This window comes from Gymnogyps californianus, chromosome 9 (genome assembly GCF_018139145.2).
Source record: "Gymnogyps californianus isolate 813 chromosome 9, ASM1813914v2, whole genome shotgun sequence".
Classification (NCBI taxonomy): domain Eukaryota; kingdom Metazoa; phylum Chordata; class Aves; order Accipitriformes; family Cathartidae; genus Gymnogyps; species Gymnogyps californianus.
The window spans coordinates 19,395,568-19,412,519 of NC_059479.1; the positions used below are offsets into that span (position 1 = coordinate 19,395,568).

The following is a 16,952-nucleotide window of genomic DNA, read 5'->3' on the forward strand; positions in this document are numbered from 1 at the left end:
AGTGAAGGAGTGCTAGAACAGCTGCTCAGTGATAGCGTTATTACAGAACACAGTTGAACTCTCTCTACCAAGATTCAATTTTATAAGCGTATAGATTAATTCATTTAAGATTAAGTGATTGTATAGTACAAACTAAGTATTGCTTGTAAACTGAGTATGAGTTCTCCGTTTTCTGGCTTAATCAGGGGGTTTGGGAGCATATTATATATAAATAGATGTTGGTCAGGAAGGTCAAATGCATTACTAGTTACACCTTGACACAGCAGGAAATGGCAACATCAACTATAAATACAACCGGAAGTGAGGGATATGTGGGGGTTTTATCTCGGCTTGATATTATGTTGTATAAATAATGTAGAAGGTTCAGATCCCAATCCAGTTTTATCAGATAAGCATCTCTGAAGTGAATCGCCTACGGCATTGTGTATTACCATCGTACAGAAATGAACCACGGTGGAGATATCCAAGATGTTTAGATGTGTCAGTCCAGATTTTCATATACAATGGTTGCAGATCATCGTTTACCCCTTAGCATCTGAAGTATTTTCTTGTTGTTAGGAAGATGTAGGTATTTCAAATACTTGCAGAATACAAATGGTTGATAAATATATCTTCTAGTGATTACTAGTGTGCCTGCTGAATAACTTATTTTTTCTGCCAAATTCATGAAGAACTTTGCCTAAGTTGGAGATCCAGTAAACTAACTAAAAGTACACTTAACTAAGTAACTACAGTTCTTCAAGTCTTAGCTTGAAGCATGAGCATAAATGGAGACAAAAATCTGTTGATGTTTACAAACAGGCCATCATCACTAACAGACAGATAATCCCCCCTTCCAGGAAGGCAGAAAAACCAAGCAGGTCTTAGAGACTTTTCACCAGCATTAAGATACTGAGATAAATATTCAAGGATGTTAAATGAGAGACATTCACTTGGCCAAAATTAATTGCCTGTCCCTCAAATTATCAGAACTTTAACTTGTATAAACAATTCATTGTTTTTCTTTAGAGACCTGTAAATAAATTAGAGAAAATGTGAGCAATGTCAGAACATTTTCTGCTCAACTTCAGGGAGACATGATTCCAAAGAACTGCTAATTGATTTAAAAGATAAAGTCCGGCATTCACAAATTACCAGGAAAAATAATGCCGTGTTCTGTCCTGTGCAAGTCTGTATATCTTAATTAAAAAATCTTGTCTGTGTACCCGAAATCAAGGAACTTGCTCTGTACAAAAGTGCCATTAAATGTATCTCTAATATAACTTTTTCTTAAGTATAATTTTGCTAAAGAAACAAACCCATTGAAAGGCAAAACTCAAAAAGTACTGAAGACAATGCTGTGGGAGTTTTTCTTGTGTTTCATAATTCAGGTGTTTGGTTAATGGCATTTTCCTACTGAAGAAATAAGTAGAATTAAATTGGGATTTGGAAGAGGTATGGAATAAAATTTTGTTTTAAAGGCCTGTTTTCCAGTCCTTGTTATAACAATTTAACACGGTCCTAATCTTATTTTCTTCCTAATAACTAAAGCACTCACTGAAAATGTGAAAGAGCATCGAAGGACTTTTAGCTTAAGGCATCTGTTAGTCAATCAGTTTTGCTTTACTAGGTAAACAACAGTCTCAATTATAAAAAACAAAAAAAGTTTATTTCTATGTTATAAACACCTCTTGATGGAGTAAAGTCATCACTACGATTACATTTGACCTTTATGGCTTGAACGCCAGGGAAAATAATCACAATTCATAGAGTTAATTAAAAATACACAACGCTGCAGAAAGTTGAAAACTGTTTGAAAATAAAGACAGAAAATTTTATTTGGTAAGTAAAGCTCCAGGTGCAGCTGTTTGTCAGACAAATAGATTTTTTTTTAAAATCCCTACTGCTATAATTATAGTAATAGTTATTATTCTGCAATTTCCGAAATTTTCCAGTCTCTTCAATACTATGGTATAATCCTACTGTTAAAATTACATCTGTTGATAAACTAGATGTTCCAGAGATTGGCCTGAAGTGTAAGTTGATATTTTGCAAATCTGATAGTTTTTTCCTGATATTAAAATATGTGTATGTATACGCACACATAAAGATATACAGTTTGTATATGTCCACCTTGAAATGTAACCATTAGGTCTAATGTAGACCCCAATGCAACACTAAAATACCTGATTTGATTTCTCTTAAGAGATTTAAAATACATTAATAGAATTACCTATTTGCCCATTTGGCGAGGCTTCTGACTCTTTTCTTGTAAAGTAACATTGTTACTTTAGCATTCATTGCTTATAATAAACAGACAGAAGAGCTGCAGCCAAAGGGCTTAGTCAGAATTGGGATCTCAATAATGCTATTCACTAAATAAACCAGAGACAGTGCCTGTCAAGGAAATTTATAACTGCATATCGCGTGCATTATATCAAAGCGCAGCATACTCATAGGACTCTAATGAGGAAGTAAACAACACTGAGGGTCAGATCAGAGGGCTGCAACATTCTGGTCTCGATAGGGAAAATAAGGGTTGAATTAAATCCTCTATTGGTAGCACTGCCACAGGTAGGGATGTATTTTACTCTTTAGACATACAAGCTGTTCTGGAAAACCATCTCCCAGCTTATTATCACAGAGGTCTTCTATTGATCACAGCAGAACAACACTGTGATTGATCCTTCTTGTCTGTAGTATTTCCAATATGCTCTTAAACGAAAAGTCTAGGTACCATTTATGTGGAAGTTAATGGGACAGTATGCTTGAGCCTAGGTTACTCAATATATGTACAGTTTTATAGAACAGAGTCCAACCTCTTTATGTTTACTGGTTTTACTGCAAAGGATCAGCAGACTACTTAAACAGTATTGCACATAAAAATATTGCTTGATAAACCTATCACAATATATACACATCTCCATTGAATCATACTGATTTTATACATTTTTCCATCCTGGCCATAGGAGTATAGTAGCTGTCATATTCATCACCTCAGTGTTCAATGCCGTCTTCTGTTATTTCAAGTCAGCCTGATAGAAAAGGAGGTGTGTTCCAGGTCCTATATTTATGCTTGCCCTTGAGCTTCACGGTGACAACTGGGAGGCCTGTATTCCTCTTAAGAATTTAGCTCTCCTTTTGACACGTTCTATGCAAAACATGCAATTTTTTCTCTAAATAAAATCAGCCTTTGCCTGACAGAGCTTACCACATTAGCATGTAACTCAACAAGAACTAGAAATTTAGCAAGGAAAGCAGGACAGAAAAAACAACAGTAAAACTGGTGCTTGCCAAGACAACAGAATAAAGTCTGTATGCTGTGTAGTCAGCACCAAAGCAACTGCTTTACTCTCGTACATCTTGTGAAACCTGTACTTAGTTCTCTGAAACTAATGTACATACACGCTTCTCTGTCTTTCTGCTACTATAAACCATTTTATTGAGAGAGTCATGAACTTCCCGATAGGTCTGCCACATCAAATGTTGCTAGAAGACAGGACAAACCATCTCCATCAGCAGTGTAAGGCTGATCTCTTTCTCAGAACCTCCACTTTTTGTGATACCTTGGGCAACAAGGTTAAGAAAATGAATTTCACATTGAAAAGTCGTGTTCTTGTTAAGTGAAAGGAAGGAATACAGGAAAAAAGGAATAAAAATTAGCTAATATTTGCCAACATTAACGATGACGAGGACACAGAAAATTAAGTGAAGTAGTTATACAAGTAGCATTATCTAGAATCGGTTCTGAAGGAATGACAATGTATTTTTCTTTATGTTGCTGATGCCCCATTCGTTGGATGTGAGTAGTGTGGTCATGCATCTACCTGCATTAATGCACACTTAAAACATGAAAAAGCAACAACTAATACAAACCATAACTACAGCACAACTTTGATTTGAACAGGAAGGGCAAGGCAGCCATAACTTCATGTAAGTTATGTGAAATTATATACGGCTTCAGGCACTACCAATTAGCCAGTGAGTGAGAGGCCCTTTAATTTCTTTCACTCTATTGCTCAGAAATCCACCCTTGTAAACACACTTGAAGCAAAAAGAGCGTAGAAAATGAAGCTAAAGGAGGGAAAGATGAACAGTGCAGAGAAAAAGAATAACACTCAATGGAGCAGAATTGTCTGCAATTTTACCATAAATTAATGTTTTTTATTGAATGAAGCACTCCCTGTAATTTGAGGTCTGTTATTCCAACCGTATACCAACTCCTGAAGAAGTTACAGAAATGACAGGAATTATGGTCGTACTCAATTCTCCCCTGAAGCAAACTCCTTCACTTTTGAAAGTTAAATCTAGAGGTGAAAACACACTTCTCCGCAGCGCTAGTTTCATTTGTTTGTTCCTTCATTTCACTATGTCTTTTTTTTTCCTTCAGTAAAATTGTATCTGTTCTAAAATAAAATTAAACAAAACTCAAACACTGCCACAATATGTTTTTCAAAAACTGGACGTGATGAGGACCCCAAATATTACTGTTACCCAAGAATAAACTGTGGGAATTGGAAAACAGTCTAAGATTTTCTCTGCAGCATGAAGTCAATCTGCAGAGATATCCAACTGTATTCTGCGGCACTGATGAACTTTTCAGGGAAAGTAATGTATATGTTTTCAGTATGTTTGTTTTTCTTGTAAAATAGAAACAGCAGTCCATTCACCAAGCACAAACTATGATTCTCATGACAGTCTGTCATGACTGGCTGTCCCAGTCCAAAACAGACTGCAGAGGTGGACAGACGGAAAGGACAGAAGAACATCTAACGTGTGACAAATTCTCTCCCAAGGAGCAATGGGCAATGCCTAGATGTGCATATGCTATTACTAAAATGGCTGGAAGAAACGTCAACTGTAGAACTGACTAACATTGGGTCAGAAAACAATCCTTTTATGGTACCTTCACTGTTTGGAAAACTATACTTGGAATTTAGAATAAAATCAAAATATGTATACTTTATCAGCAATGAATCTTGAGCAGAACTTCCAAACAGTGTAAGCAAGGAAATGTTTCTATGAATGTTCAGCTAAAGTCCTGAATCTGAATTTCACTTTGACTGTCTTCACATTGCTTCTCTTAATTTTTAATACACTTCCAGTTAAGAAGACATTTAAGAGGAATTCTATAGCATTGGTGAACGTAAAAAAAAAAAAAAAAAAGTATATCTGGAAAGTAAATCTTCAGTTAATAATTTTGCTTGTATTATACACTTGGTTCTGAAAGAACAGTCATTCCTTTGATGTAGAGAAACTTGTTGACCTACAAGACCAATCCGGGTTACTCGCAACAAATTTTGAGCAGATAATCTTTGCTCATAATGAGCTGTATGCATACATATAATCTGCATATTAAGTATTATTCAGAAGTAAGTTTTAAAAATGTAAGTTCTACACAAATCAGCCCACAAGGAATAAAATATCAATTAAATACTTATCTCTACTAATTCACTGGCGTTTTTTCTATTTAGAAAAAAAAAAAAAAATCTAAATTTTTCCCAGACTTTAATCTGATACCATACCTGTGACAAAGGGATTCATAGCAAAATGTTGCTGCAGTTGCTTCTTTTAAACTCACCTAATAATTAGTTCCAAACTTCTTCCCTTTCTGAAGGCTCAGGGAAACCTCTCTTCATCTCCTGCAAGTTCAGCTGAAGAGTGTGACAGATCTATGCTGCTGGAAAGAAGACGACAGATGAAGACAATTTTATTCAGATCTGAAAAACTAAGTTGGACTTGCAGCAGAGCTCCAACATACAAACGATGTGTTCAGAGCAGTCATTTTAAAAGTAAATGCAAGTCACTGTCTAATACAATCACTTCAACGTTAAACAGCTTTGTTTAATCAGAGCATTAATGATATCTGTGACCCTCCAGATTCGGCAGTAACTTCCACTTCTGGATTGCCTTTCATGTTAAAAATACTTGCTTTTAATAACAGCAAAATATAACAAATATTTAGTAAGAATTGAGAAGCAATGTATAAAAGTGATGCACACTATAAATAAAGATTCTATAGCAGAAATCTTTTTTTCACTGAGAAAATATCAAGGGGAAAAAAAAAAAAAATCTGTTCTATGTTCTACCAGGCTAAATCTACTATAACTCCACGTGATTTACAGCAGTGCAGCTGCAACATCAAAGTCCCCTTCTCTACTACTTCATAAGATGGACTATGCTTGTTAATTAACAGATTTGGACTTAGGCTTAAGAAACATTAGTTTATACAAATTTTGAAGGTCAAGATATTGTCTGGAAAGGGATTCTCTTGCATTAATATATTTATACAACACAGATTAACTAGGCTGCAAGATATTGAAAAATGAATAAAGGTAGTTATTAACACATACTGCTTGTCTAGGAACTGTGGATCAGGCTACTTTGCAATTCCCTTCTACACAGGGGGGAAAAAAAAAAAAAAAAATCAAGCTTTGTTTACATTTGCACCATTATATAATTTTTGATGGTTTTTATATGCATTAGAATACCCTATTTTTCATGCTGTGAAAAATAAATATATTCAGAAGAGCTGCAAAACATTGCAAAGAATTATTGTCTTTGATTTCAAGCAGATGAAATAATGAATGTTCTAACAACCAGCATAGCTAAGAATCAGGAAAAAAACCAGACAAACATTCCAAATGCATTACTTTATTTCAGCACCCCATTTTGGTGAAAAAAGAGCATATAGGTTCATCTACATCAGAAAGCATACATAGTGATATGTCAGGAAAATGAATTCAATAAACAAAATGTGGGAACTCTCTATTTTGGTCATCTTAACTTAGATAAGCTTATTCGGCAGGTGAAAAAATTATGAAGCTTTCACTAAGATGTCAAGTTGTAGCATGTGCTCTGCTGGTAACAACTGGAATACATCAGGTGTATGGACTGGCTTTTCCTGTCCCTAATTTGAGTCAGTCCCACAAAGACAAAAATATTGTCTGCTTGTTTTGCCAAATGATGCTTGTCTTCTTGCCATTGAACAATAATTAAATTTCATTCACAGAAATAACATTTGGGTTGCTGCCCAATATAGACTGCTTCTTCCTGGATACACTTTCAGAAAACTATATAAAAAAAGCTATGGATCTTGTATCAAGACTGTTCCCTATTGAGACTGTAGGACAGACCTTTATACAATACCGGAGATGCTAAAAGAAAACAAAGACTGAAAGACATTTGCACCACAATTGCCTTTAGCAACCTAAACCTGACTCCTGTTTGAGTAGGTCTTGTGGTCTTGCTTCCATTATAGGTGTTAAGAGGTCCAGAAAATACAGAATTAAAATTGCTTTTGCCCCAGCCAAGGAAATCCATCAACATCACCTCTTACAAAAAGCTGGGACGGAGGTGGCAAAAGAATCATAGAATAGTTTAGGTTGGAAGGGACCTTTAAAGGTCATCTAGTCCAACTCCTCTGCAATGAGCAGGGACATCTTCAACCAGATCAGGTTGCTCAGAGCCCCGTCCAGCCTGACCTTGAACGTTTCCAGGGATGGGGCATCTACCACCTCGCTGGGCAACCTGTGCCAGTGTTTCACCATCCTCATAATAAAAAATTTCTTCCTTATGTCTAGTCTAAATCTACCCCCTTTTAGTTTAAAACCATTAGCCCTTGTCCTATTGCTACAGGTCCTGCTAAAAAGTTTGTCCCCATCTTTCTTATAAGGCCCCTTTAAGTACTGAAAGGCTGCAATGAGGTCTCCCGGAGCCTTCTCTCCTCCAGGCTGAACAACCTCAGCCTTTCCTTAAAGGGAGAGGTGTTCCATCCCTCTGATCATTTCTGTGGCCCTCCTCTGGACCCGCTCCAACAGCTCCATGTCTTTCCTGTGCTGGGGGACCCAGAGCTGGATGCAGTACTCCAGGTGGGGTCTCACCAGAGTGGAGTAGAGGGGCAGAATCACCTCCCTCGACCTGCTGGCCATGCTGCTTTTGATGCAGCCCAGGAGACAGTCGGCCTTCTGGGCTGCGAGCACACATTGCTGGCTCATGTTCAGCTTTTCATCCACCAGTACCCCCAAGTCCTTCTCTGCAGGGCTGCTCTCAATCCCTTCATCCCCCAGCCTGTATTGATACCAGGGGTTGGCCCAGGTACAAGCACTTGGCCTTTTTGAACCTCATGAGGTTCACAGGGCCCACTTCTCAGATTGTCCAGGTCCCTCTAGATGGCATCCCGTCCCTCAGGCATGTAAGCTGCACCACTCAGCTTGGTGTCACTGCAAACTTGCTGAGGGTGCACTTGATCCCACTGTCTATGTCATTGATGAAGGTATTAAATAGTAATTGTCCCAATACAGACCCCTGAGGGACACCACTCATCACTGATCTCCATCTGGACATTGAGCCGTGGACCACTACTCTCTGGACATGACCATCCAACCAATTCCTCATCCACCCAACAGTCCACCCATCAAATCCATCTCTCTCCAATTTAGAGAGAAGGATGTTGTTGGGGACTGTGTCAAAGGCCTTACAGAAGTCCAGATAGATGACATCTGTAGCTCTTCCCTTCTCCACTGATGTAGTCACTCCATCATGGAAGTCCACTGGGTTGGTCAGGCAAGATTTGCCCTTGGTGAAGCCATGCGGGCTGTCTCGAATCACCTCCCTGTCCTCCATGTGGCTTAGCATAGCTTCTAGGAGGATCTGTGCCATGATCTTCCCAGGCACAGAGGTGAGGCTGACAGGTCGGTAGTTCCCAGGGTCTTCCTTTCTATGCTTTTTAAGAACAACTTGATGACTTTATAAATGAAAGGCTTCTCTTAAGAACTCTCATAATATCTTGTTTAAACTATTTCCAAAAAGCACTTCTTAATTTTAGCTTCAGATGGAATTTCATTTAGAAAATAATGGAAAAGGTCAAGTTAACAAATCTGAAAATTAATTTTTAGGTCAAATTCCATAAGTCTGAAGTGATACATTAGAGATTATTTGTAAGTTTTTTCTGTTTCAAACCTCCAAACGCCTCCATTTAACCACCCCACCCACCCCCCCACCCCCCCCCCCAATAAATTTTTCCACTCAGGTCTATTTCCAATGCAATTTCCTAGAGGTCAGCTTAGACATATATAGAATATATATCATTTTAACCTGAGCAACAAACTACAAGACATGAAACTGCTAGTGGAGCTAGTAATTTCTCTCTACAATTGACCTTTCAGTCCTCCATCTATTTCATATTTCTGTTTAATCACATAGCCAGGGTTATTCTCACTCAGCTACTCTGTACGTATTTTACAGGTTTTATCAAAATTTTACTACAGTTCTTTTCAAATCAAGTCTGACAAAGTTCACTTTTATAAAGATATTCTCGAATTTTTCATCAGATTTAAAAATTACAAGATCCCACCATGTTGAGAAGTCATATATTCTTTGCTATACTATAGTCAGTTTTAAGCTAATTGGACTAGTTAGAGTTTCAAGAACACAGAAATGGAAGGTATTAAACTGATTGCTGCTGAGTTGGCCATTATTTCTCCATAAAAAACAATAAAGGAATGATAGTTTTCATACAAATGTTTAAGAAGTCATTCAAAATAAAATTTGAAGTATTTTTGCTTGTGGTAAGAGAAAACTGTTTTGCACCTATTAGGAAACATTATCACAGGTCACATGCGAGGAAACACAATCCAAACATAGCTTAACTCCACCACAAAGAAGTTGACCAACACTGTCTTTTTATCCTCCATCAGAAATGACACTCTTAAAGAGCTGTGCTCAAAAATAGAAGATTGGAACTTAAATTAGAGACCTTATAACAACATACTTTATAAATTTGCCAAGTATGGATTACCACTGATTAAAGTGGTAGCTTACACTAAACATGACATGGTATAATCACAGGAGCAGTTATATAATTTTTCTTAGATATAATTACATACCTCAATTTCATCACCTGCCCTCACTCAGGAAGTAAAATACCTTTTATGAAAGTAGAAGATCAAATTCAGCTTCGCTGACTGTGCAGAGATGAAAGTAATTTTTAGAGAAGTAATCGAGAAAGACGGTAGCTGTTTGCTTCCAGGTTTTCCTTAGCCTTCTACCGGCATGACCATTTCTCCTGTATAATTTGTACCCTGGTATCAGAATGTATCAATGTTTGTCCCCCACTTGTCAAGAATATGTCCATTGTGTCAATATCCTCATTTTAAAATAGGTATATTTATTAATAACTTATTTTTATTATACTAAGGCTGTCTTATAGCCAATAGACTCATATATACAAATTGGAAATGATCTGATATCGTGCAGCACCCTGGGTGAACTGGCAGCACTTCAGGGATCCACAGTAGAAAAGCAATATTCAAACTTGACTCTCTCTTAGGGCTCCTGCCCTGGACTGTCATTAGGAAACCCAGTTCCTGGTTCCAGCTCAACTCAGTCTGTATTTATATGTAAAAGCAATCCTCTATATGCATTTAAAGGCCAATCACAATACTTGTTTAAGTTTAATAATCCCTTCTTTAAAAAAAAAGAAAAAAAAACCCTAAGTTATCAGAAAACAGTTCTGTTTGGTACTACCAGTTCTCTTTCCGGAAGAAGCCACATTTTCATTGAAACAAAACAACAAAACAATCAACCTGAAATCCCAGTGGTTGTAAATTATGAAAAGCAGTTATTTTCTACAGAAAATACTTATTTTCACATTAAGGTTTTTTTATCCAAAGTTCAAGTATCTTTCAAAACACGACAGAAGGATAATTTGGCCAGCACTACTGAGGATGTTTTTTTGTAGACACAAATGTAAGTTCACAGCAGCGAGAGAAGAAATGAGCCCTATGTCCACAAGTAACTCAAAGGACAACTTCTCAGTAACTTCTGATTCAGGAACTGTCAAGTGTATTCCCATGCACTTTGTTAGTCCATAGTATAGAAAACCATCCAGACTGAAGCCCACAGCGTAAACAATTCCCCTTTCAACTTTCTAGCTTCAAACTAGTAATTCTTCATTTATAACTTTCATAGTTTACTAGGTAACGTGTCCTATTTTTACATTAACTTTCATGATTTTCCAATATATCCTGTAAAGCAGTTTGAGTAACATTTTTGAGGGGGGAAATCTGAATTTGAAGAGTTATTGTTCTGGAAATCTTGAGGTTTCTTGGAGTGGCACAATATTTCTACCATATGTTTTGCTTCCTTTGCTGCAAGTAGGGACCAGGTTGCTGTGGCAACTGAGTTACAGGATGACTACAGAGCCGTGTTTGCTGACACTATGCAGCAGGATTACTGTCCTCCTTGAAGGAAGAGTGCCGTATATTACATTTCAGTTGTTTAAAAGAGGGTTCATTTTGACTCTGCAGCCAAGTCATCATCTTGCTTGTATCTACATCTTAAAGGTCTGAAAAAGTCTTAGGAGCCAGCTGTCATGATAACACCTTGGCAGTGGGGTCAATTAGATATTTGTTCCTGACTAAGTGGGACTGTAAAATTAAGGTAAATGAGGTCATATCCTAGGAGAAAGGTTTGCTCTATAGTACAGATCTGATAAAACTGGCTTCATATTTTTATTGTTATTGTACTTCTGCACGTCTCCGTTTAAAGGACAAAGCAGGGTCATAGGTTGGACACTCAACAGCCTTATGAATACTATGGCATAAAGGAAATAATGTATAAATTTCAGTAGCCTTACAACTCTGCTACCTGGTGGGTCACCTGACAAATCAAAAATTTACGAGGTACACACCCTCAAAAACCCCATTTAGCATTACCCAAGGATAATTCCACTTTATTCTTTATGAAGGAATAGCAATTAAAACTGTTCCTACGGACAAAACAGACCAAGAGAATCAAAGTAAAAATGATACATAGATTAGTGTCTGCTCTTCTGAAAATTTGAACGTGAAAAAGTGCACCAGTTATCTCAGATGGGAGACCTCCTGAGCTGCCTCTAGGCATGACCCAAGCGGGGCACTACTAGCCTTCAGACACTGATCACAAGCCAAAGAGGTCTTGGCTCTTGGTACATCTTGAATACCCTATTACATCAGCAGCTTTTCAGTTACAGTGCATAAGGAAGACAAACAGGAAAAGTCTCACATAAGTTTTTGAAGAAAACATGGCTTTCTGCTGGACTGATGACCTGCACCTCCTGTGAAGTCAACTTTTAGGAGCTGCAACTTAGTCAGTTGGTATCCAGACAGTTTGGTAATTGCCATCCACCAGTGAATTTCCCAAATAGAGCGAGCTTCAGGCTAACTGGACTGTTCAATCATATACGTGCTTGATACAGCACACAAAAATACAAGAACTAAACTTAAGAAGAAAGATGGAAAATACCCTCTAATTTAGGATGATTGTTTAGCTTTCTTGTGCTATGTCAGGAAAGGAAGTTCACTTTTCTTTCTGTTTCCAGGTTTCTCTTTAACAACTCTCAAAGTCCTTCCTTTATCATATTACCTTTATTTTATATATACTGCCCAACAACGTATCACATATTAATATGAAGCTTCAGGGCAAAATCCTAACCTCTCTAAAGTTAGTAAGAGTTTTATCACTCAGCTTCCTAGGGCCATAATTTAATGACTGGAAAAGGTAAGACCAGTCTAGAGAATACGCAGGTGCCATCACTGTAACTAACGTACTCTCCAAGGTAAACAAAATCCTGAAAATAACTTACTATTAACACTATTAACCTAACATTCCTTTAGCTCAAAAAAGGGCTTGTCTTCATTAAAACTGCATCCAAATATCACTTATCAAATTGGCAGATCTCATTAGTTGGATTTCGCCTTTAAAATCTAATCAGTAGCTTAGTCCCAAATCATTTTTATGCTCCTTCCTCATTACAAAAATTGCTATTTTCAACTTAATCAGTTTTACTACTTAGTTATATTTCATTAGACACAAAAAAGCTGTGAGAGTGGGGTAGTCTATTAAAGAAAACTTTAAACCCAGAGCTTGGTTTCTGAGAAATAGTGTTCTACAGGACTCCTAAGAGAAGAGACTGAAGGAAACATCTTCTGAACAGAAATTTAGGAACTAAACCTTGTAATATATTATTAGGCTTAAAGTGCAGTACGTTTAGAAGAACTCTCAAATTCGTTCAAGCAGAATTATTGCCGGTGTATAATTAGAGTCACACCTATTTTTCCTGTGTGCAAACCTCCTAAATCAACAAGAGTAGCATTCAAACCTCAGGTATGCATTTACACCAAAGGCTGATCATCTATCAACTCTACTGGGGGGGGGGGGGGGGCGAGGAGGAGCAAACCACAAACCCAAAAAACTTTTAAGAGTTTTTGGAGGTGACAGCCATGACAGACAGCAGTGAGTAAAATCCCTCTATTCTCATGTTTGTTTGAAGGTTATGAGGTTGCTGAGCCAAGTTGAAATTCCCCTGAAAACCCAATGAAATAAATTTTGTAGGACCTTATAGAAGAGATATGTAACTGCATTACAAAGCAAATCTCTATTACTATGTTTTGGTGTTCCTCTGATTATATGATACATACCAAAAGCTGACCACAATATTTTTGTTTCACAGCAAAAAGAAATTGATTTATCTTTTGTTCAGGTTTAAGCCATGGTTCAGTTCAATTCACCTTGTATAAGAGAAATGAAAGCAAACCACAGAGATGATCAATGCAAAAACTGAAACCTCACAATGATACTATGGAGAAGACATTATTCAAATTCAAGTCGGTCTGAGCTAAGAGTGATACTAGGTCTATCAAGCTCAAGGCCAAGATTTTAGATAATAATAATGAGAGATGCCAAACGCTCACGTTGCAACTTCTTAAAAAGACTGATTTTCAAAAAGCACCAAGGGTTAGGTGAAAAAAATCAGGGTTCTACAAGTTGCTTTCAGTTCATCACCCACAGATTGAAGCACTCTGCATCAGTTCTTTTATTTAAACTATGGCTTACATGTCCACCTGTCTGAGCTGGACTGTCAGTAGCAGTGTTAGGAACACTGCATTTGAACTGAACATCAAAACTCCGGTCCTGGCTTCTAGTATGTGAAGGAGAAGGTCATACAAAATTAAACCTAAACTAGGACCAAGGCTGAGCCCTAATGCACCATCCATCTACACTGCAACTCCCTGGGTCCTCCTGGTCTCTGACCATGTCTCAAAGCTCTTTGTGAGCACTGGTGCACCAGAAGCTAGACACTCAGAATCTGCTCTTGGAGCTTGTCCTAAGTGAGGATTAAAATGATGGGTGTATTTAGTCCATCTGATAGCTTAAATGATCACTGAGCGCTAGCCTGGGTCAACTTGTTTGATTTTCCTCTGAAACAGACTAAAAGCATTCAAAACAGTCCCCATGCCACAGCTAAAGCTGGTGACCAAAGGCCATGAGTACAGACAACTACCCAAGGCTACTTTCATATAGCTACTGTCTCCAAAGCATATGCTGCAGGACAAGAAATTCAGGAACCAGATTACCAGAAGCCAGGGTATGTGGTACCCTGTTTCTTCTCTCCGTTTAGCTACCACAGCTACTTAACATCAGGCTCCATTTAATGCTTGTACTGTGTCAGTGTGCATTCAGTGACCCCGCGCTGCCATTTTGAACACAACAGCAGCGGTTCAGGACATTTGCCCAGCCCAGGCCCAATCTAAACTATAAAACAGAAATAGATCTGCAAGGTCATATCAGCAAGACTGCTAATGTCTCCTCTTTGGCAACTGCCTTCTCCAACCAAATCTTTTATTTTCTAGGAAGTAATACATTTTCCTCAATATCACTGTGTCATGGTTTAAACCCAGCCAGCAACTAAGCACCACACAGCTGCTCGCTCACTCTCCCCCACCCAGTGGGATGGGGGAGAGAATTGGAAAAAAAAACCAACCTTGTGGGTTGAGATAAATACAGTTTAATAAGACAGAAAGGAATGAAAAATAATGATAATAATAATAATAATAATATGACAATAATAATACTAAAAGAATTAGAATATACAAAACAAGTGATGCACAATGGAATTGCTCACCACTCACCGAACAATGCCCAGTTAGTTCCTGAGCAGCGATCCACCCCTCCCGGCCAACTCCCCCCAGTTTATATACTGGGCATGACGTCATATGGTATGGAATATCCCTTTGGCCAGTTTGGGTCAGCTGTCCTGGCTGTGTCCCCTCCCAGCTTCTTGTGCCCCTCCAGCCTTCTTGCTGGCTGGGCATGAGAGGCTGAAAAATCCTTGACTTAGTATAAACATTACTTAACAACAACTAAAAACATCAGTGTGTTATCAACAGTATTCTCATACTGAATCCAAAATACAGCACTATACCAGCTACTAGGAAGAAAATTAACTCTGTCCTAGCCGAAACCAGGACACACTGTACAGAAACCAGGAAAACACTAGCAGTAAAATATCACTTCCAAAGGGTAAAACAAACTAGGCCACAGTACTGCTTCAATACAGGTGAAAATGAGCACAATATAATATTTAGATATGTAAGAGATACTGCTGATGTGTCTGCAGCTCAGAGAAAATTTACAGTGCAAGTGTTGTACGAGTCAGTGTGATGCTGCTGTCAGCTACAAATATCATCTGCATATTACACACCTACCACATGCAAAATACTCCCGCAATGATCTAAAGGAGGCTGTGCCATACATCAAAATAATGTTATACCTACAGCAGCCCATAGGTACTAAAATATGCCCTTCCTGCTTATTTTGTACACAGTGAAGAATGACACACTTGTGGGTAAACTGGCTCATTAATTCTGACAGATAATTCAGAATACATGCTTGATACCACAACTTAAGTATCTGGAAGCTGTAGAAATAGAAATGTTATAAATGTTAGTGAAAAAGAAAGAGAGAAAGGGAGAGGAACAGAAATGACAACTATTTGAGCTACGCAGAATTTTAGATGGGTAATAATTAACTTGGTGGTGCATAGCTGAGACGAGTGATAGAAAAGTCTCACAAGCTTTCTTGAGTAGTGAATAAAAATATCTGGGTCTGAAATAGAAGAGAAACTTTTTCCACAATTACTTCCGAGTTTCCTTCTTCCATCCTTTGTGGGAGAACAAACTTCTCTTATTTACTTTAATATCTAAAAAGCAAAAGAAACTCTGCACATAAACATGCAAGAACTGAGGACTAAACTTGTACTTGTTCACGGCCATGAGTAGATCAGCGTTCATTAAGATGGGATAAAACTGAAGAGAGGAATTCCAAAAAGTTTTGTCTCAAAAAGACACAATTAATCCCAGAGCTGCCTTATATGGCTGAGATCATTCCTACCTCAGTACCTTCAAGCAACATGGATATTCCTCTCCATTTGTAGCTAAGATCCTATGCATAGCACAGGGCGCAGCTTAATTTCCTGGACAGGGTATAGCATACCCTTTGAGTATCAACATATTAGCATAGCCCTTTGAATATCAACCAGCTGCAAGAGTAGCTTTGGCAGGACTGCCTCTTCATTCCTTACTCAGAATTAAAGACAACCAAGTCAGAGGGTGAAAGGAGAAGGAAGAAGCCCCCATCCCACCATGCATGGGCAATATGGGTCCCAGAAGAGATGACAGCAGCAACAGGAAAAGGAAAAAAAAAAAAAAACCAACAGGAGATGAGTTTTAACTTGCATGTCAGAAACCAGCTGCGATTTCACCAAGTGCTGTGCTCAGACAGAATCAAAGCATTTCTTAGAACAGCTTTGTGTTTCCTTTGCTGTATAAAAGCTATGCATAATCCACCCTGTTCCATATTTTTTAAGCAGGACCAATTACATTGTTCATTCAAAGGTCAGGCCAACACATATGGCATGCAATTCAGAACAGTAAACATGAAAACATTTGTCATTAATTATTATAACCCCCAAGTAAAAAGTAAATGTAAATAGTTACCTACAAAGAATATTTCATTTTCTATAAAAGGAGGTGGTAGTGGATGCTCACTAGCAATGAGTTGTAGCCAGTACAATAATTTGAAAATTTATATACAGTTGGTGCTCCAGCCAGCAAATAATGTACACAATTACGGCTACTGTTAATGTGCCTGCA

The 16,952-nt window shown here is 37.9% G+C and overlaps 1 protein-coding gene across 1 annotated transcript in view; it reads right to left on the reverse strand.

Annotated features, from left to right (window-relative positions):
* The window catches only part of TENM1 (teneurin transmembrane protein 1), an 840,514-nt gene that overhangs the window by 768,716 nt on the left and 54,846 nt on the right, over positions 1-16,952 (reverse strand). Inside the window, exon 2 of the mRNA XM_050901608.1 lies at positions 5,561-5,659. The gene's annotated coding sequence lies outside the window, so the exon portion shown is untranslated. The remainder of the gene's footprint in view (positions 1-5,560; positions 5,660-16,952) is intronic.